Raw genomic sequence first — 22,970 nt, 5'->3', positions numbered from 1 at the left:
TTCCGCACCTCTGGTCTCCGGTTGGCCTCGTAGGTGTCTGCGATCTGCGCTGCTTTATTGGCATCTGGTGGCTCCCGATCCATCACGAACTGCCGTACCTCAGTCGGACACAGATGCAGGAACTGGTCTTTCACCATCAGATCCTTTAGCTGCTCAAAGGTGGTCGCTGACAGTCCTTGGATCCACTGCTCAAAGTTGGTTCTGAGCCCATCTACCACATCGCTGTAGGTGTCATGTGGTCCACGTTGGAGGGCTCTGAACTTTTTCCGGTAAACCTCCGGAGTCAGCTGGTACTTTTTTATCAGGGCCTGCTTGATGGCCTCATAGTCTCCATCTTGTTCTCGAGGGAGGGAAGCTAACACCTCCAAGGCTTTTCCTCGGAGCCCTGGAGTTAAATATGTTGCCCATTGGTCGGTGGGCAGCTGATACTGCCTGCAGGCCTTTTCAAAGCCTCACAGAAATGTGTCCCCATCCTTTTCCATCACAGGGAAGTGCTCAGGACGAGGTTTAAAGCAGTTGGCACTGTTGGACTCACGGGTCTGCGTAGAGGGCGACTCCTTCTGAATCCGGGCTAGCTCCAGCTGGTGTTGTCGGTCAGCTTGTCACTCAGCAGCCTCTCGGTCAGCTTGGGCCTGTTGCTCTGCTCGCTCCTGGAATTCCAGGATCAGCTGCAGTCGTCCTTCACGATCGTCTGCAGCGAGCTCCTCCAAGGCCATCTGCAGGTGGGGGTCCACACTACCCTGGTTGCGGGTATGGCTGGCAATCACGGGTTGGACCCCTGCAGCAGCGCCATCCGGGCCTTGGCTGGCCGCCCCCTCATCAGGGCTCTGCTGTCGGACGGGCTCTGCAGCATCTTGTAACAGTTCAGCAATCATTTGTTCTCTGCTTTTGCAGTGGGGGTCAATGCCTTTGGTTATACATATTCCAATAAGAGTGTCCTTTTTCTGCTGGCTGTACCAGGACTCCCCAACTATGACCATGATCACCAAAATAAAAATAGAAAAGAAAAAAACGAAGAAGGGTAGGGGTAACTGCTACACATACAGTATTGTCTCAGATCTAATAAGGCTATGTGCCCACGTTGCATTTATGAAGCAGAAAATTTCTGCTTCATAAATGCAAGTCCTCTCCCGGAAAAACGCATGCGGAATTCCGCACGCGTTTATCGCGCATTTTTCGCGCGTTTATCACGCGTTTTCCACATGCGGAATTGCCTTGCGTTTTTTATGCATTGGACAAAGGCAATTCCGCTTGCGGAAACGCAAAATTAAATGACATGCTGCGGATTTTTGAACGCAGCATAAACGCTGCGGAAAAATCCGCAGCATGTGCATAGAACTTGCGGAATCCCATTGGGGACCATGGGGTGCGTTACCAAGCGTTTTACAAGCGTTTCCGCTGCGGAAATTCCGCATCAAAAACGCTTGAAAAACGCTACGTGGGCACACAGCCTAAACACTGAGTTCGATCTTCCAAAACTTTTGTGCAAGTTTTTAGTGAGAGGAATGATTGCTCAAACCCGATCACTAATGTCCTATGATCCCACCGCTTGCCACCAATTTGTCACGAAAACGACACCCACTTTTGGGTCAGACCTTGCAGCTCTCTGGCGCCCCCTTATCCTGCTGGTCACACACGGTATTGACCGAGGATAAGCACGGGTGCAGCTGCTCTAATTTATGTCGACTATTGCGGCACGTGATGTGACAGGACGTATATATACCACCAGTTCCTTCCAGGAACGTATATATACCTCCGACCAGCCACCCTCAAACCACAATATCACATAAATACGGGTATACTGCCACCACCGATCGCTTAGCAGGTGGATCGGGTACCTGGTAGGTAACGTGAATTAGCGGGTGAGGAACGTGTTTGCTCGACATAGGACAAGAAGGACGAAACTGGTAAATAATTAATGATTTACTCCCAAAAGGGGGGCAGTGTTTACAAAATATGTACAAGATATTATAAAGGAGACAATTTACATGTATGCATAAAACAGTTATTAAAATAAAAGGGATAAGTAATAGCAAAACCTGCTTCACAAGGTGATGGTCTCAGATTCTGTGGGGGGTGACAGCTCCCCGGAAATTAGATGTGATTCCTCTACGCAGCGTGGTGTGCGTGCGTCTGATGTCCCTGAGAAGAATGACCTGAAAATGGCCGATTTGCTTTTTTGAAAAGCAGCCAAAACTCTGGGAGACACCCATTATTTACCTCACAAGGGGGGCTCGGCTTTGTGAGACCACCCAGCTGCATAGAACATAAAAACCTTCATGTTTCATATCTTGGTGTGGGGGGTCCTACATCCAAGATGGAGACATCATGTTGGCCGTCACTAATTTTCATGCAGATGGATATTAAACAGGACCTCTCTATGATGCTCAGAAGCTAAGAAACCAATTCCTCGATTTCTGGGGGTATCCCAGTTATGAAAAATATATCATTGTAACCAGGAAAATGTGAACATTCCAAAAATCTGGTCCCTGGGTTAGTGACCGTCATGTGCGTTTTTAAATTCTACATTAACTGTACAAGCTTTTAAACAATGGGAATTTTGAAGGGAATAATCTAGTTTGAGCTAGAAGCTGCGCTACACTGAGGGTTTACGACGCTAATAAAAATTCTTAGGGTGGGGGCCAGCACTGCAGTTCTATGTCTTCTTACAAACGGATAGGGGGTGGGGGGTTTTCTTTTTTAAAACATCTCTCATTTTTAAAATTCGGGAAAAAATACCTTTTGCCTGACAAGGTGGTACGGGCTTATCCCGGTTGAGTGACTGATCTCGACTACGCCACCTGTGGTACCTGGTGAAGGCCACCAGCGCTGCTGCAGTCCTCTGAGGCGGGATGTTGTGGCAGCTGACGTTGATACTACTCCCCACAGGCGGAGCAGGGCCTCAGGGCAGAGAGACAAGGATGGAGGGGGGTCGTAGTGTAGGATGTCTGGTGCTGTGCGGTGTGGTGCAGAATAAAGAGTCCGGAGGCCATAGGGGTTAACTTCCACGGTTGTTTACTCACGGTGGAGAGTGCGGCTGCAAGGCTTCTCCCTGCTCCTCGCGGAGTTCTGCGGTCACCAGAGACGGGGGTCTGACAACCTCCGAGTAATTCAAGTGCTTGACCAGGACCCCGCACCAGAGTGTTCCTAGACTTCAGACCGGGACCTTTCCTGTCTCTGTGTGTGTAGATAGGCCGGGTCTCCCTCTGGACTTCGCTCAGAAAAAGGGTACGGGTGGCAGCTCTGCTCCTTCCGTTACCCGGTGGGATCCTCTGGGCCTACTGGGCTTCCCTGACCAGGACGTAGAGTAGCAAGGTCAGGTGTCGGGGGCCGGTACCCCTCTTGCAGCCGGAATCCCTCTGACTAGATCAGAATAGCGAGGACAGGTGGCGTATACCGCTCCGTCTGCATCCCCCTGGGATCCATTTGCGGTGGAGCTACACTCCTGAGCTCCGGGCCTTCTTGGTCATGGTCCTTGACCGGGCTGAGACATACATTATCTGCAACCTGCCCCTCGACCCAAGGCCAGGGTACGAGGGCCATGTCTCCATCCGCTGCAGGTCCACACAGGATCCATGTTCAGGGAGGGAGACAACAATCAAAGAACTCAGAGCCAAGATGGCTGTGTATTAAATATGAAATATAAAGTGTCACTAAAATGTGAATCCTCCACCCTCTCCCACTAGTTGGTTCCCCTATTTCTTGGTTCCCCAGTCTCCCAACTTCCAGTAGGGGAAGCACCTAGTGCGTACTAGCCCCCTCTGGTGGGAAAAGTGTGGTGTTGGATGTGGAGGTGGGGTCCTGATCATTGCACCGTTCTTACCTCGAAGGAGGGATACCACACCCCATTAGAGAGGTGCAGCATCCCTGTGGCGGTCGAACCCTCAGGGGCGCCACATAGATAGATGGATAGATAAATTTGGTTTTCCTTTTAGTGGGTCCTTGAGGTTACTTATATAATGTGACAGTAGTAGTATTGTTCGGCGGCTTCCAAAGAATGTTTCCTTATTTTCAATTCTCAGAAGGGGTAACCATCTCAGGTGTGGCTGCCTGGTATAGAGGGCTAACTGTCTCAGGTATGGCCCCCGGGTGTGGAGGGGTAACCGTCTCAGGTATGGTCCCCGGTGTGGAGGGGTAACCGTCTCAGGTATGGCCCCCTGGTGTGGAGAGGTAACCATGTCAGGTACGGCCCCCTGGGGTAGAGGGGTAACCATCTCAGGTATGGCCCCCTGGGGTGGAGGGGTAACCATCTCAGGCATGGCCCCCTGGGGTGAAGGGGGAACCATCTCAGGTATGGGTATAGTCCCTGGGGTCAGGACAATCATAATTTGCATGTCTACAGAATAAATTGGCTCCTAGGAGCCAGAAACAGCGGGGAGGGAAGAACAGAAGGAGGTAGACATGTTTGCCAATGCAATCAGTAGCTTCAAGGACCCTCTCTGTTTTACATGTGATTTGTTAAAGGGGTTGTGCGGTACTTTAGATTACCCCCCCATGTATAACCCCCCAGGTTCCTAAGACTTTTTGCAAATACCTTCTGCTGTTGATAATGCCTGTGAGTGGCACACAACCCAGCAGCCACCGCGGGGACCCCAGCGCTGAGTCACGCCTCACTTGTCGTGACGTCGTCGCTGGGGTCACGTGATGCCTGTGAGTGGCCACCGATAGCGCCGCTCACAAGCATTATCAACAGCAGAAGGTATTTACAAAAAGTCTTGGGGACCTGGGGGGGAATACATGGGGGGGGGGGTAATCTAAAGTACCGCACAACCCCATTAATTCTGAGGTACGGATTGTAACTGTTTATGTTAACCAACTCCTGTTTTCTGTTTTTTTTCAAGGTTCTCATCGGGACAAGGCAATAATCGAGTGCATTAACATGCTTGAGGCCCTAAGGACGGCGGACATGGAGCACCCCTCTGGCTGGCTGGAGGATCAAGTGTTCCGGACTTTCGGTAGCGGACCAGGATCACCATCCCGGCGTGTGCGGTGCCCCCATTGTGCTAGGATGACCGTAAGACTGTCCCCTGACTGGGCCCCGAGACCCAGGCGCCGGCGGGGAAGCCCCTCCAGGGACCCCCCGGCATCCATCCCTCCTTGAACACCCCCCCCCCACAGAGACCCTCCTGTGTCCCCCACCCCTGCAAGACTCCGCGCCGGGAGAATTCAGCCGGCGTGGCCTAGGGCTACAGCAGCAAACGGGTCTCTGCCTGCGGGGTGGGCGGGGCCTGTGCCCAATGATGCCAATGCGACCTGGAGCACTCTGGTGGCGGCCATGAAGGGGGAGGTCACGGTGCTGCAGCTGCGGTGGAGGAGAGCCGGCGGCAGCATGGGTGGCAGGACCTGTGGTCACGTGGCCTGAAGGACATGCAGTCACATGACCACGGGGAGAAGCAAAGCCAAGTGCATCCTGGGCCTTCCAGGGCCTGGGAGGACGAGCGTCAGTGGGGGCAACAGGACTTGCGGTCACGTGACCAGGAGGACCTGCGGTCACGTTGCCGCGGGGAAGAACCAAACCAGCGGTGGCCTGGCGCATCAACCAGGGCCTGGATGGACCACCAGATCACGGTGGCCAGTGGTGGTATGGGCAGCGGGCAGGGCTACATAGCCCCATCTTTCTCCCACAGTCACGCACAAGGTGTGGTAGATACCTCACCCAGCCCCCCGGCCTGCACTCTCCACCCTCCCCCTGTGTTTTGCACAGGGTTTAGTAGCCCCCTCACCGGCCCCCTTGCCTGCCAATCATACGCAGGCTTATGTAGCCCCCACCATGCCTCCCCTGTCTGCTGTGCTCACACAAGTTTTTCTAGCCCCGTCGCCCCTGCCCGCTAGCCTAACACTGCCCCCCGGGCTTACCCAAGGCCAGCCCAGCACCAGGGACTTTCCCCTCTTTTCCCCTTCAACCGCATCGGTGGATGCGGTCTCCGCAGCAAGAGCACCAGGACGGACAACACCATGTGACCCGGAAAAACGGCTGGATACTGGATTTCCGGCCGGTGTGGCGGCACCGCCCACGCGGCCCTGTTCTCCTCCACTGGTTTGGATAATGGGCCACTCCTATGTCCACTGGGGCGCATTGCGGGCAGACGAGCGACGAGATGGAAGGCAACTCGGCATCTCAAGGGACAAAGCCGCTATACGCTGGCTGGGTTTTAGAGGGATGGGATGGAACAGGGTATTGCGGGAGGTAAATAAATTTGTTCGTCTGGATCGCCCCCCGGACATACTGCTGTTACATGACTTAGGAGTGTGGCCATGTAGGGAAATAATTAGAGAAGGCAGACACAATTTTCACGGCTTTGGGCATCTTTTCCAGGGATGATAACAGTCTGGTTAGAGATTGTGCCTCGCAAGAGACTGGGGAATCAAGAGTGAGGGGAACCAGTTAGTGGGTGAGGGTGGAGGACTTACAAGTTAGTTACACTTTAAATTTCATATTTAATAAAAAGCCATCTTTGATCTTGGTCCTTTGTCTAGCTTTTGCTAGTCTGTCGGCTGTCTCTGTGCTGTCAAAATACTGTGTGTAATGTGACCTACCTCCGGGAGCGCAGATCCTGTGTGGGCCTGCACCGGCAAGGGACACAGCCCTCGTACCCTGGCCTTCGGACGAGAGGTAGGTTGTAGACCAGGAATGTCTCAATCTGGCCAAGGACCAGGATCAAGAAGGCCCGGAGCTTAAGAGTGTGGCTCCACAGCAAATGGATCCCAGGCAGGATGCAGACGGAGCGGTGTACGCCACCTGTCCTCGCCAAGCTGATATATTCAGAGGGACTCCGGCTGCAAGAGGGGTACCGGCCCCGACACCCGACCTTGCTACTCTACGTCCTGGTCCGGAAAGCCCGGTAGGCCCAGAGGATCCCACCGGGTATCGGACGGAGCGGAGCTGCCACCCGTACCCTTGTTCTGAGAGGAGTTCAGAGGGAGTCCCGGCCTATTTTCACACACACGGACAGGAAAGGATTCGGTCTGTAGTTCAGGAACACTCTGCAGTAGGGTCCCGACGGAATGCTGGACTTACTTGGAGGTTGTCGGACCCCCGTCCCTGGTGACCGCAGGACTCCGCGGGGAGCAGGGAGTCGCCTTCCTTCTGCCATCTCTAAAGTGAGTAAAGCCTTGGAAGTTCACCCCTATGGCCTCCGGACTGTTTATTCTGCGCCACACCGCACGACGCGGCGCCCGCCTCCCTCTACTATTACCCCCATCCTCTTCTCCCTCTGCCCTGAGGCCTTGCTCCGCCTGTGGTGAGTAGTAACAACTCTGGCCGCCGTAAAACCAGGCCTCAGCGGACTGTAGCGGCGCTGGTGACCCTTCACCAGGCACCACAGGTGGCGTAGTCGTTAATCAGCCACTCAACCTGGATGAGCCCACACCATCTCTTTTTAATGTGACGGCCTTGAGCACGGGTTGGGTCCGGGCCACGGCTGCACCCCATCTCTTCATCATAGGACCCGACACGGAGTCCCCCGTCACCCAGAGTAAACACAGGCTTTTTCGAGAATGAGGACGTCACAACCTGGCGTAGTCGGCAGGATCGCGTGCCCGCAGCAAAGGAAGAAGTACCCATTGCTACCGGGTACTGTGTGCCTTACACCTTGAACTGTTGTTTTACACTTAAAATAGCGCCCGCCCAAGAAGAACAGGCGCCATAATGCTGTGAAAAGACTGTCTTTAAACGCCTCCCATCGTGGGCTGGGCTCCCGCTTGGCGCCAAAAATGTGGACTGCCGCTTCCATCAGAGACTGTCCGCGGGGTAAAGCCCATCAAACTGGATGGGTTGAACGAAGGCGGGCCTGTCAGCATTCCGCCCAGGAACCATCCCAAAAGAGGAGGAGGAAGAAAAGCAACAAGGTGTGGCCATTGCAGTCGGAGCTTGGCAATCAACAGAGGCAGACATGGACCCCTCTGGGGAGCAAGTCCACGCATCTACTGAACCCAGTTCAGGCCATTCACCCGGCAGAGAGCAAGGTGGCAGCGTGTTGACACCGGGAGATTTTGCATTTCTGCGGCAGGAAGCTCCGGGACTCTTAAGAAGGCAGAGAGAGGCCCAGGAGGCGGCAACGGCTGCGTGGCGGGAGGAGATGCTGCTGCGTATCCCGGACCGCCGCCAAGGAGTTGAGGTTCCAGGACAAGGCGACGCGGTGACAGAGGTCGAGGGCGGCCCAGCGGCGGGTGAGTGTGCAACCCCTGCCCCGGCTGCAGAGCATACCGTGACTATCCTGGACCTCATGATGGAGTACCTAATTCCCCACGCGGTCACCTGGGAGCAAGCTTTGGCTCCAGAGCTGCAATCGGCAGCCATGAGTGGGGACCTGCGATGCCACCCAAACCCTGACTCGGAGGTGCCTGAAATTGCAGAGGGATCTACCGGCTCCAACCCGGACTGGTCCGCGCCTGCAGAGGACCCGCAGCAACCTGTATTGACCCCGCTACCCGCACCAGCAGTAACCTGGCCTGAGGCTGAGGAGTGGGCCTGGGAAAACCAGGGGGGCGACCTGATGGGCTTCCCCCTGGAGACCCAGGCTGAAGCGCAGAGGAGGAGCCAGTGGTGCAGCAATCAAATCTTCCAGCTGGCACGGGAACAGCGTCAGTGGGAGCAGCGCTGCGAGCGCCTCGAGGTTCGGGCCAAAGCTGCTAAGTCCCGCGCGCGTCAGGAGGAGGCCACCCGTCCCAGTCCCCGAGTGAAAGGCCAAGTCGTCCGCTTCCACCATGAGGCGGGGAGGGGGTTCATAAGAAGTCCCCAGTACCAGGACGATGTCTTCGTCAGCCAGCGGGACGTCGAGCCGCGTTTAAGGAAGGGACACCCTGGTCGGAACCTCTTCCCGGGCAATACGGTGACTTTCTCTCGTCACCAGGGGGTGCGAGGGTGATACGCCCTGGACGTACACAAAGTGTCCGGGAACGACGCCACCCCCGCTCAGCCTCAGGGGACCGAATAGCCTCCGTCGGGAGGAATGAGCCCTTTCCAAGGAGAGAGCCCGAGGTCTAAAGTAGCCCCCGGCTGTTACAGTTTCCGTTTACAAGTTTAATGTGTTGACTTTTTCTATTATTGCTTAATTTCTTACCCGGTTTCTAGAGACATGTGTCCCTGCGGACTGGCAGCAGAACAGACTCTTTCTATTGTATATAGTTTGCATCTCTTTAGGTGCTCCATATTGGTTTTATACAAAACCGCGGATATTTCTACCTCAAGACCTCAGAAGGAAAACCTGTCAGGGTGGCTCTCTGGGAGGTCCAACTCGGGATCTTCATGCCCTGCAGCCACCCCAGGGCCCACGTTGAGGTTTTAGGACAGGTCCCTCGCACTTCTAAACTGACTCTGCGTCCTTGCACTTTTACCTGTCTGTTTGCACAAATGTCTCTGGAAAAATGCTAGCACTTTTATAATTTTATACTTTTGTACTTTTATACTGTATACCCTGTTATGCAACGTTTAAGAAGATGTGCCTCCCATAAAGGGAAGATGGTTATGTTTATATTAAAAAGAAAATTCCTGGGTGTTACTTCTTTTGCAGCCCGCGGACGTGCTGTGTTTTACCAGGGGGGAATGTGGCGCCCCTGAGGGTTCGACCGCCACAGGGATGCTGCACTTCTCTAATGGAGTGTGGTGTTCCTCCTCTGAGGTAAGGACAATATTCGGGAACTAACCTTTTGCATCCAACACCACATTTCTCCACCAGAGGGAGCTTGTATGCACTAGGTGCTGCTCCGCTGGTTACAGGGAGACTGGGGAACCAAGAGTGAGGGGAACCAGTTAGTGGGTGAGGGTGGAGGACTTACAAGTTAGTTACACTTTAAATTTCATATTTAATAAAAAGCCATCTTTGATCGTGGTCCTTTGTCTAGCTTTTGCTAGTCTGTTGGCTGTCTCTGTGCTGTCAAAATACTGTGTGTAATGTGACCTCCCTCCGGGAGCGCAGTTCCTGTGTGGACCTGCACCGGCAAGGGACACAGCCCTCGTACCCTGGCCTTCGGACGAGAGGTAGGTTGTAGACCAGGAATGTCTCAACCCGGCCAAGGACCAGGATCAAGAAGGCCCGGAGCTTAAGAGTGTGGCTCCACAGCAAATGGATCCCAGGCAGGATGCAGACGGAGCTGTGTACGCCACCTGTCCTCGCCATGCTGATATATTCAGAGGGACTCTGGCTGCAAGAGGGGTACCGGCCCCTGACACCCGACCTTGCTACTCTACGTCCTGGTCAGGAAAGCCTGGTAGGCCCAGAGGATCCCACCGGGCATCGGACGGAGCGGAGCTGCCACCCGTACCCTTGTTCTGAGAGGAATTCAGAGGGAGTCCCGGCCTATTTGCACACACACGGACAGGAAAGGATTCGGTCTGTAGTTCAGGAACACTCTGCAGTAGGGTCCCGACGGAATGCTGGACTTACCCGGAGGTTGTCGGACCCCCGTCCCTGGTGACCGCAGGACTCCGCGGGGAACAGGGAGTCGCCTTCCTTCTGCCATCTCTAAAGTGAGTAAAGCCTTGGAAGTTCACCCCTATGGCCTCCGGACTGTCTCGCCTCCCTCTACTACTACCCCCATACTCCTGTCCCTCTGCCCTGAGGCCTTGCTCCGCCTGTGGTGAGTAGTAAGAACTCTGGCCGCTGTAAAACCAGGCCTCAGCGGACTGTAGCGGCGCTGGTGACTCTTCACCAGGCACCACAGGTGGCGTAGTCGTTAATCAGCCACTCAACCCGGATGAGCCCACACCATCTCTTTTTAATGTGACTGCCCTGAGCACGGGTCGGGTCCGGGCTGCACCCCATCTCTTCATCATAGGACCCGACACCGAGTCCCCCATCACCCAGGGTAAACACAGGCTTTTTCGAGAATGAGGACGTCACACTGGGACAGGGCAATGATGGGGGTGCTCGGACAGAGCAATGGCGGGGGTGCTGGGACAGAGTAATGGCGGGGGTGCTGGGACAGAGCAATGACAGGGGTGCTGGGAGGGAGCAATGATGGGGGTTTCACTTTGCTTGTACTGTAAATCCTTGTATATTTTCCGTGAGCACATAGCCTTACAGTTAATTAGGGAGAGTCACAGAGACTGAATAATTTATACTATTGGCCGGTGGAGATTATATTTAATGGGGGGCAATGACTGCTGATGGAGCACTCGGTGACCAGAAGACCAGTCCATCAGCTCCTCCATCAGAAAAGAAGCTTTCCCATGCTCCATCAACCGTCATTGCATTATATATCTAACAAGAGAGGACAGTATGTAATAAAAAACAGCGTCCTATATTATCCGATATGTAAGGGATGGTGCTGTACATAACAAGACAGGGCACTGTGTAATAAGGGACGGTAATATACATAATAAAGGAGGCTATATAAGAGGTATATATGTGTGTGTGCGGCTCTATATACATCTGTAGCTTTGTCACCATAAAAGGTGGGAGGCCCAGACACATTTCTTGCACAGGGGCCCCAAGCAGTCAGTGTCCGCCCCTGGACTTAAGGGAGTCTATTCCAGGGCTCCCTGCAGCCACAGCTAATAATGTGTTGAAAAAGGTGGCTTATAGCAGGTTAACCAACGGGCACAAAGACCTGGCATGGCTGACTATTCAGGAAGGTCTTCCCCTGAGAACTTTCAGTAGAAACAAGGAGCAAAAAAGGCCAAATAGAGTCTTATCTGAGAATAACAATTATGCAAATAAAGGATATGCTAAGTTAATAAGATTGTGTGACACACAACCATGAATACGCATGAAAACATCTGCTGCAGATCCACAGGTCTTACGACCAAGAAAGAGAAAAAAAATAAAGCAAATGTGGTTTATCCGCACTGCTGATAGACAATGAAGATCCAAATGGAAGTATAATAAAGGACCGTTATTCGGCTTATGTCCTGAGGAAGAAGTCTGGAATGACTTTGAAACCCGTTGATTAATGTTGGAACCCAATATGGACAATACCAATATTACGTGTAATATGAATGACTGAACTCACAATTTGATCCACAAACTCTGTATAGCGCTACAGGTCATCAAAAGACTACATCAAAGAGATAGACCATGTGCTGTGGGGGGTCATAAAACCTGTGAGGCATGAAGACTGTTACGCTCACGCTCGGACTGTTTGGCATGAACGTGGTTAGTGGTCCCACTGGGCCACGAACCGAGGAGTGCCTGTAGGGGCGTGACTAGTGGCCTCGCCAGATCCAACCACGGACGTACGACGGCTTAATTGACTCTGTGGTCTGAGGAGGGACGAGGGAGGTGGCCTAGGTGCTACTCCAGGTCAGACCCTGGTCACATAGCTGTTGACCCACACCGGGGAATGCAGGAACAGGCAGGTTTGGCTGGTATGCAGACTGGCGGGTACTGGCAGGCATGGCTGGTATACAGACGGGCGGGTACTGGCAGGCATGGCTGGTATACAGATGGGCGGGTACTGGCAGGTAGGTAAACAAGCTGGATAGGGACCAGTACAGACTGGGATACAGGAACAGAGCCGCAGGTGCGGAGGACAAGCGAAGCAGGGCAGAGCAGAGAAGAGCCACAGGTGCAGTGGACAAGCGGAGCAGAGCAGACCCGCAGGTGCGGAGGATATGCAGCGCAGAGCCGCAGGTGCAAAAGACAAGCGGAGCAGGGCAGAGCAGAGCCGCAGGTGCGGAGGACAAGGGGAACAGGGCAGAACAGAGCCGCTGGTGCGGAGGACAAGCGGAGCAGGGCAGAATCACAGGTGCGGAGGACAAGAGGAGCAGGGCAGAGCAGAGCCGCAGGTGCGGAGGACAAGCGGAGCAAGGCAGAGCAGAGCCGCAGGTGCGGAGGACAAGCGGAGCAGGGCAGAGCATGGCAGAGCCACAGGTGCGGAGAACAAGCGGAGCAGGGCAGAGCCGCAGGTGCAGAGGACAAGCGGAGCAGGGCAGAGCAAAGCAGAGCTGCAGGTGCGGAGGACAAGCGGAGCAGGGCAGAGCCGCAGGTGCAGAGGACAAGCGGAGCAGGGCAGAGCAAAGCAGAGCTGCAGGTGCGGAGGACAAGCGGAGCAGGGAAGAGCAAAGCAGAGCCGCAGGTGCGGAGGACAAGCGGAGCAGGGCAGAGCAGAGCCACAGGTGCGGAGGACAAGCGGAGAAGGGCAGAGCAGAGCCGCAGGTGCAAAGGACAAGCAGAGCAGGACAGAGCAGAGCCCCAGGTGTGGAGGACAAGCGGAGCAGGGCAGAGCAGAGCCGCAGGTGCATAGGACGAGTGGAGCAGAGCCGCAGGTGCAGAGGACAAGCGGGGCAGGGCAAAGCAGAGCCGCAGGTGTGGAGGACAAGCGGGGCAGAGCAGAGCCGCAGGTGCAGAGGACATGCGGGGCAGGCAAACGGGGCAAGCAGAACCAGATACTCACAAGTTACTTGCTATGAAGTAGCGAGTGGACACAAAACTCACAAACAGAAGTGCAGAGACAATGAGTAGGAGTTAGGTACTGGTTCAGACACAGCAGGAAAAGGGAAGGATCGGACATAGAGACAAACAGGTAATGGGCTAGGACACAGTTCAGACAAGAACTGACACAGGAACGAGATACAGGAACAAGCTTGGGTACTCAGCCCCCAGGGTCGCGAAAACAGACTAGAAGTCACAGATGCAGGTAACGGGCCTGGGTACTCAGCCCCAGGGTGGCGGAAACAGACAAGGTTCAGGACAGGACCTGGCAACTCACAGTTGCACAGAACACACTGAAAGAAAGTGTTGCTCAGGCACCTCCCACTGGGTGGAGGAGGTTTAAATATCCAGTGACTCATAGCAATAGACTGGGGACGCATTAGGACTGCACACACTGTAACTTTAAGAATCAGGAAGTGCCAGCGCTGCCGCCCTAAGCCAGCAGACAAGAGACATGCACACAGCAAGTAGGAGAGCATAGTGCACAGGCTGGACTGGTAGGTAAGTTGGCGGTTTTTCATGGTGGGAGATGGTAAGCCATGCCAGCACTCCACCAGGGATGTTACAAAGACAATTGTGTATCCTGTGGTATGGTGCCTTTTGTTCTGTTGATAGAGTAAATAGAGCACCTATATGGGAAATGGACATCTTGTCTTGCCTTTTGGAAGGTACAAAACTCCTGTGGTGTTTGGATTACAAACCATTATTCTTCAAATTAACCTCTTATCTCCAACCCAAATGCAGTTACTGTCCTCAGGCTGCTTGATACAAAGTCCTTTTGGCTATATACAAGGACTCCATCTGCAGGAAGATGAAGACGAAGACCTCTGCAATCACGTTTGACTCTTGACCCTCTTATCCATTCTGGAACGAAGAACGCCAAAGTGACTTCATCAGTAACCATGTACGTGTTTCTGGGGACCTCAAAATACTGTGTCATGATTATGCAGGTGTTACAGGGATGGGCAACGTATGGGCCATGTCTGACTGTGTGGATAATAAAAAGGTGGCACACCAAGCTAGCATTCTTGCTATCATCTACCAACCTCTCCTATTACCTTTCCCCTTTCATTGTAACCTTGTCCCTTAGTTAGATTTCCCTTATGTATGTTATTGTAAATATCCTATTTGTAATAAATCCCCCTTTTAAAGATCCAGTAGCTCTTGTTAATTAATCCCTTTCTGACGTGAGGCGTAATAATATCTACCTGCACCCTAGGCCTTAATGACCAGGTACGTATTATTATGCCTTGGCTATCGTGCCCGCACAAAGGCTGTGCGGGCGCGATCGCCGCCAGGTTGCAACTGATTTTAACAGCTGATACCCGGTACTATGCGCCAGGAGCGGTCCCGCACCGCTCTCAGCACATTAATCCCTGAAATGCTGCGATCGAAGTTGATCGCAGCATTGCAGGAGCAGGCAGAGGTAAGAACGCCCCTCTTACCTTGGATTGAAGACCCCTCACTGTGTGCGTGGGGTACCGATTGTTGCCATGGTGACCCGATGTCCTCAGGCCGAAATATAGAAAAATTATTGCAAAATCTAGACTTTGCAAAAATAAGCGTCTTTTAATGTGTGAATCTTGTATCGCTGTAATCGTACCGACCCAAAGAATAAAGTTGTCTAATCACTTATATCGCACGAGGAACGGTGTAAAAAGTAAACTCTAGGGTTAGGGTTGAGGTTAGGGTTGTGTTGGGATTTTTCAAAAGTAAAGAAAAAAAAATGATGACGATATGGCGACTAGTGTTGAGTGCAAGCGCTCGCTACTTGAGTCTGCATCGGGTGGTCCGGTATGCCCCGAGTATCACGGGTGCTTGAGTGACATGCTCGAGTCTCCGCCCCATATGTTTTGCGGCTGTTATACAGTGAGAAAAACAGCACGGGGATTTCCAGTCATGCACGAGCAATCCCCGCATGTTTTTTTTTAGGTGTCTAACAACCGTGAAACATGCAGGGCGGAGACTCAAGCATATCACTCGAGCACCCGCGATACATGGTGCATACCCGAGTATCCTATGTAAACTCAAGTAGTGAACACTTATGCTCAAAAATAATGGCAACTTATTCCATATGATTATGTTATCAAAATCTGTGTCGTACCTCTGGGTTCAAAATGTTCACTATACCCCTTGATAAAATCTTTGAGGGGTCCACTTTCCAAAATGGGGTCACTTGTGGGGGTTTCCACTGTTTTGGCGCATCAGGGGCTCTCCAAACACGACATGGCGTCCTCTTTCGATTCCAGACAATTTTGCATTCAAAAAGTCACACAGTGCTCCTTCTCTTCTGAAGCCTGCTGTGCCCCCAAACAGTTTATTTTCCCCACATATGGGGTATCAGCGTACTCAGGAGAAATTGCACAACAGTTTTCGGCCTCGATTTTCTCCTCTTACCCTTGTGAAAATAAAAAAATTGGGGCTAAAAGATCATTTTTGTGGAAAAAGTTAGATTTTTTTTATTTTCACGGCTCTAAGTTATAAATAGAGATGAGCGGTGTTCGACTAGAACTGTTCGCCAATCTCAAATTCGAGCTGTTTTGGGCGGTGTTCGAGTTGTTCGACGAACCCGAATGATTTGCAAAAAATTCGGCTGTTCGAGGTTAAGTTCGATAACTGTTCGTGCACCAAAAGCGTGTCCTGCATGTCTGGCGCTATTTAGAGCACCAATCATGCAGGGATTGTCTGCCACTCACTGTAATGCCACAGCCATGGTGGTTGTGGCATTACAGTGATTGCCCAAATCGATGGGAACAGTGCCAACAGTGAAACATGAAAAGCCGGCAATTCAGCAGCGGCATACACCTGTACCCGACAATTTAGAACCGAAAGAATAGAGCTTCACACATAGATTAGATAGATATAAACATGTCAGCCACATATATATGAAGTACAGTGACAGTGTTGCTTACTGTACTTGTCATTTAGCGTAAAGGATTTATCAAAAAAAATAATAGTGTTTTCATGCACCGTCTCTTTAAAAAAGCCTGCCGGCAATTCAGCAGCGGTACCCGACAATTTAGAATAGAAAGAATAGAGCATCACACATAGATTAGATAGATAGAAACATGTCAGTCACATATATATGAAGTACAGTGACAGTGCTGCTTACTGTACTTGTCATTTAGCGTAAAGGATTTATCAAAAAATATAATAGTGTTTTCATGCACTGTCTCTTTAAAAAAGTCGGCCGGCAATTAAGCAGCGGTACCCGACAATTTATAACAGACAGAATAGAGCTCCACACATAGATTAGATAGATAGAAACATGTCAGTCACATATATATGAAGTACAGTGACAGTGTTGGTTACTGTACTTGTCATTTAGTATTAAAATAAAGGATTTATTATTAAAAAAATTGGCGTGGGGTTCCCCTTAATTTTAGGCTCTAGCGGAGGTTAAGCAGACGGCTGGGGCAGATGTTTGAAGCCTGGGAAGGGGGTAATACCCACGGAGCTTCCCAGGCTACTAATATCAGCCCCCAGCTGAATACATAGCCTTTACTAGCTATTAAAATGGGGGACCCCCCCAAAAAAATGACGTGGGGTCCCCCCTAATTTAATAGCTAGCAAAGGCTAGGCAGACAGCTGGGGGCTGATATTAATAGCCCAGGAAGGGAGCCATGAATATTGGCCCCCTCCCAGGCTAGAAACACCAGCCGTCAGCCGCCCCAGAAATGGCGCATTCATAGGATGCGCCAATTCTGGCACTTAGCCTCGCTCTTCCACGCTGCCCTGGTGCGGTGGCAGGGGGTAATAGGGTTGGGGTTGATGTCAGCTTATAATGCCAGCTGACATCAAGCCCAGGTTAGTAATGGAGAGGCGTCTATAAGACACCCCCATTACTAACCCCATAGTCAAAGTTAAAAAAAACACAAACACCCAGAATAAAGTCCTTTAATTGAAATAAAGACACAATCCTTTATTGTTCTAAATTAAACCATACTTACCGTCACGCCCATTCCAGCTGAAGCCAACGATCTCCTGCAATAAAAGAAAAATAATAAAGCAACCTCATCCTTACCTTTCCATGGTTCCCACGACAGCTTCAGCTCTGCTACATCGAGATGACAGGCTGGACCGCAGCAGAACGCTGCCATCCAGCCTCTCATCCCGCAGACACTGAGAAGCGCAGGCTTGCTTGCGCTGCTCAGCGTCTCTCTGTGACGACATCCAGATGAGCCGAGTTCATGTCCAATGAACTCGGCTCACCTCATGCACGTCACTGACAGCGTGGGAAAATTCTCACGCTGAAGCGGTGAGTGCAGGAGAATTCTCCCACGCTGTCAGTGACGTGCATAAGGTGAGCTCATGTCCAATGAACTCAGCTCACCTCCTGCACGTCACTGACAGCGTGGGAGAATTCTCCTGCACTCAGCGCTTCAGCGTGAGAATTCTCCCACGCTGAAGCGCTGAGTGCAGGAGAATTTTCCCACGCTGTCAGTGACGTGCATAAGGTGAGCTCATGTCCAATGAACTCAGCTCACCTCCTGCACGTCACTGACAGCGTGGGAGAATTCTCCTGCACTCAGCGCTTCAGTGTGAGAATTCTCCCACGCTGAAGCGCTGAGTGCAGGAGAATTTTCCCACGCTGTCAGTGACGTGCATAAGGTGAGCTCATGTCCAATGAACTCAGCTCACCTCCTGCACGTCACTGACAGCGTGGGAGAATTCTCCTGCACTCAGCGCTTCAGTGTGAGAATTCTCCCACGCTGAAGCGCTGAGTGCAGGAGAATTTTCCCACGCTGTCAGTGACGTGCATGAGGTGAGCCGAGTTCATTGGACATTAGCTCATCTGGATGCCCTCACAGAGAGACACTGTGGAGCGCAAGCAAGCCTGCGCTTCTCAGTGTCTGCGGGATGACAGGCTGGATGGCAGCGTTCTGCTGCGGTCCAGCCTGTCATCTCGATGTAGCAGAGCTGAAGCTGTCATGGGAACCATGGAAAGGTAAGGATGATGTTGCTTTATTATTTTTCTTTTATTTCAGGAGATCGTTGGCTTCAGCTGGAATGGGCGTGATGGTAAGTATGGTTTAATTTAGAACAATAAAGAATTGTGTGTTTATTTCAATTAAAGGACTTTTTTCTGGGTGTTGTGTTTTTTTTAAATACTTTACTAGAAATTCATGGTGGTCATGTCTAATATTGGCGTGACCCCATGAATTTTGGGCTTAGGGCCAGCTGATAATGCCAAGCTGGCCCTAACCCCTTTATTACCCAGTGAGCCACCGCATCAGGGCCCTGGATGAGTTGGGTACAGCGCCAGAAGATGGCGCTTCTATGAACGCGCCATTTTCCGGGGTGGCTGCGGACTGCAATTTGCAGCGGGGGTGGCCCAGAAAGCTTGGGCCTCCCTGCGCTGCGGATTCCAGCCCCCAGCTGCCTAGTTGTACCTGGCTGGACACAAAAACAGGGCGAAGCCCCACGTCAATTTTCTTTAAATTATTTCATGAAATAATTAAGAAAAAAAGGGCTTCCCTATATTGTTGTGTCCGGCCAGGTACAAATAGGCAGCTGGTGGTTGGGGGCAGCCCGTTCCTGCCTGCTGTACCTGGCTGGACACAAATATAGTGCGAAGCCCCACGTCAATTTTTTTTAAATTATTTCATGAATTTCCTGAAATAATTTAAAAAAATTGAAGTGGGGCTTCGCACTATATTTGTGTCCAGCCAGGTACAGCAGGCAGGAACGGGCTGCCCCCATCCACCAGCTGCCTATTTGTACCTGGCCGGACACAACAATATAGGGAAGCCCTTTTTTTCTTAATTATTTCATGAATTTCATGAAATAATTAAAAAAAATTGAAGTGGGGCTTCGCACTATATTTGTGTCCAGCCAGGTACAGCAGGCAGGAACGGGCTGCCCCCAACCACCAGCTGCCTATTTGTACCTGGCCGGACACAACAATATAGGGAAGGCCTTTTTTTCTTAATTATTTCATGAATTTCATGAAATAATTAAAAAAAAAGTACGTGGGGCTTCGCCCTATTTTTGTGTCCAGCCAGGTACAACTAGGCAGCTGGGGGCTGGAATCTGCAGCGCAGGGAGGCCCAAGCTTTCTGGGCCCCCCCCCGCTACAAATTGCAGTCCGCAGCCACCCCGGAAAATGGCGCGTTCATAGAAGCGCCATCTTCTGGCGCTGTACCCAACTCATCCAGGGCCCTGGTGCGGTGGCTCACTGGGTAATAAAGGGGTTAGGGCCAGCTTGGTATTATCAGCTGGCCCCAAGCCCAAAATTCATGGGGTCACGCCAGTATTAGACATGACCGCCATGAATTTCTAGTAAAGTATTTAAAAAAAACACAACACCCAGAATAAAGTCCTTTAATTGAAATAAAGACACAATTCTTTATTGTTCTAAATTAAACCATACTTACCATCACACCCATTCCAGCTGAAGCCAACGATCTCCTGCAATAAAAGAAAAATAATAAACCAACCTCATCCTTACCTTTCCATGGTTCCCACGACAGCTTCAGCTCTGCTACATCGAGATGACTGGCTGGACCGCAGCAGAACGCTGCCATCCTGTCTGTCATCCCGCAGACACTGAGAAGCGCAGGCATGCTTGCGCTCCTCACTGTCTCGCTGTGACGGCATCCAGATGAGCCGAGGTCATGTCCAATGAACTCGGCTCACCTCATGCACGTCACTGACAGCGTGGGAAAATTCTCACGCTGAAGTGCTGAGTGCAGGAGAATTCTCCCACGCTGTCAGTGATGTGCATGAGGTGAGCTCATGTCCAATGAACTCAGCTCACCTCCTGCACGTCACTGACAGCGTGGGAAAATTCTCCTGCAATCAGCGCTTCAGCGTGAGAATTTTCCCACGCTGTCAGTGACGTGCATGAGGTGAGCCGAGTTCATTGGACATGAACTCGGCTCCTCTGGATGTCGTCACAGAGAGACGCTGAGCAGCGCAAGCAAGCCTGCGCTTCTCAGTGTCTGCGGGATGACAGGCTGGATGGCAGCGTTCTGCTGCGGTCCAGCCTGTCATCTCGATGTAGCAGAGCTGAAGCTGTCGTGGGAACCATGGAAAGGTAAGGATGAGGTTGCTTTATTATTTTTATTTTATTGCAGGAGATCGTTGGCTTCAGCTGGAATGGGCGTGACGGTAAGTATGGTTTAATTTAGAACAATAAAGGATTGTGTCTTTATTTCAATTAAAGGACTTTATTCTGGGTGTTTGTGTTTTCTTTTAACTTTGACTATGGGGTTAGTAATGGGGGTGTCTTATAGACGCCTCTCCATTACTAACCTGGGCTTGATGTCAGCTGGCATTATAAGCTGACATCAACCCCAACCCTATTACCCCCTGCCACCGCACCAGGGCAGCGTGGAAGAGCGAGGCTAAGTGCCAGAATTGGCGCATCCTATGAATGCGCCATTTCTGGGGCGGCTGACGGCTGGTGTTTCTAGCCTGGGAGGGGGCCAATATTCATGGCTCCCTTCCTGGGCTATTAATATCAGCCCCCAGCTGTCTGCCTAGCCTTTGCTAGCTATTAAATTAGGGGGGACCCCACGTCATTTTTTTTGGGGGGTCCCCCATTTTAATAGCTAGTAAAGGCTATGTATTCAGCTGGGGGCTGATATTAGTAGCCTGGGAAGCTCCGTGGGTATTACCCCCTTCCCAGGCTTCAAACATCTGCCCCAGCTGTCTGCTTAACCTCCGCTAGAGCCTAAAATTAAGGGGAACCCCACGCCAATTTTTTTAATAATAAATCCTTTATTTTAATACTAAATGACAAGTACAGTAACCAACACTATCACTGTACTTCATATATATGTGACTGACATGTTTCTATCTATCTAATCTATGTGTGATGCTCTATCTTTCTGTTCTAAATTGTCGGGTACCGCTGCTGAATTGCCGGCCGGCTTTTTTAAAGAGACAGTGCATGAAAACACTATTATTTTTTTAAATAAATCCTTTACACTAAATGACAAGTACAGTAAGCAACACTATCACTGTACTTATTATATATGTGACTGACATGTTTCTATCTATCTAATTTATGTGTGAAGCTCTATTCTTTCTGTTCTAAATTGTCGGGTACAGATGCTGAATTGCCGGCCGGCTTTTTTAAAGAGACGGTGCATGAAAACACTAATATTTTTTTTAATAAATCCTTTACACTAAATGACAAGTGCAGTAACCAACACTGTCACTGTGCTTCTTATATGTGTGACTGACATGTTTCTATCTATCTAATCTATGTGTGATGCTCTATTCCTTCTTGTCTAAATTGTCGGGTACCGGTGTATGCCGCTGCTGAATTTGCCGGCCGGCTTTTTTAAAGAGAGTGTCTTCTGAGCAGTTTGTCAGCTTTTGGACACCTTTGCAGGTGTTTTCTATGTGTTTCTATGTGTTTTTGTTTGCCTGCCATTGGTTTTAACGGTGTTCGACGGTGTTCTAAGGTGTTCGACGAACAGTTCGACGAACAGTTCCTCGAACATCCCGGTGTTCGACGAACCGAACCGAACCCGAACACTACGGGGGTGGCTCAACACTAGTTATAAACTTATGTGAAGCCCCTGTGGGTTCAGGGTGCTCAGCACATATCTAGAGAAGTTCTTTGAGGGGTCTAGCTTCCACAATGGTGTCACTTGTAGGGGGATTCCACTGTTTAAGCACATCAGGAGCTCCCCAAACGCGACATGGCATCCGCTAATTATTCAAGCTAATTTTACATTCAAAAAGGAAAATGGCTTCTTCCCTTCTGAGCCTTGCCATGTGCCCAAACAGTGGTTTTCCCTCACATATGAGGTATTGGCGTGTTCAGGAGAATGCACCTGAAGGGTTAATATACTTCTTGAATGTGGTTTTGAGCACCTTGATGGGTGCAGTTTTAGAATGGTGTCACTTTTGGGTATTTTCTGTCATAAAGGCTCCTCAAAATCACTTCAAATGTGATGTGGTCCCTAAAAAAATGGTTTTGTAAATTTTGTTGGAAAAATGAGACATCGCTGGTCAACTTTTAACCCTTATAACTTCCTAATCCCAAAAAAATTGGGTTCCAAAATTGTGCTGATGTGAAGTAGACATGTGAGAAATATTATTTGTTAACTATTTTGTGTGAAATATCTCTTTGATTTAAGGGCGTGAAAATTCAAAGTTTGAAATTTGCTAAATTTTCGCCAAATTTCTTATTTTTTCACAAAGAAACGCTAGTCATATTAAAGAAATTGTATCACTATCATGAAGTACAATATGTCATGAAAAAAAACTCAGAATCAGGGGGATCCATTGAAGTGTTCCAGAGTTATTACCTCATAAAGTGACATTAGTCAGAATTGTAAAAATTGGCCTGGTCATTAAAGGGGTTGTCCACTACTTTTACGTTGATGCCCTATCTACATTGATCCCTCATCCATCAATGTATGATCGGCCGGGGTCTTGCACGTGGCACCCCTGCCAATAAGCTGTTATCAGTGCCGGCGGCTGCCGCCGACTGGAAGTCTTTACCTGCGGGGGTCGGCCGTCAAGTTGTAGTGGTCGCCACGGTGTACTGCACATACACCTCCCATTCAATTGAATTGGAGGCAGATGTGCAGTACACCGCAGCGGCCACTACAGATGGATGGCCGAGCCCCGCAA

Source organism: Phyllobates terribilis, unplaced genomic scaffold (genome assembly GCF_046119375.1).
Source record: "Phyllobates terribilis strain yellow unplaced genomic scaffold, ASM4611937v1 Scaffold_5__5_contigs__length_657084704, whole genome shotgun sequence".
NCBI lineage: Eukaryota > Metazoa > Chordata > Amphibia > Anura > Dendrobatidae > Phyllobates > Phyllobates terribilis.
The sequence above is the reverse complement of the archived record's forward strand: the minus strand, read 5'-3'. Positions refer to the sequence as shown.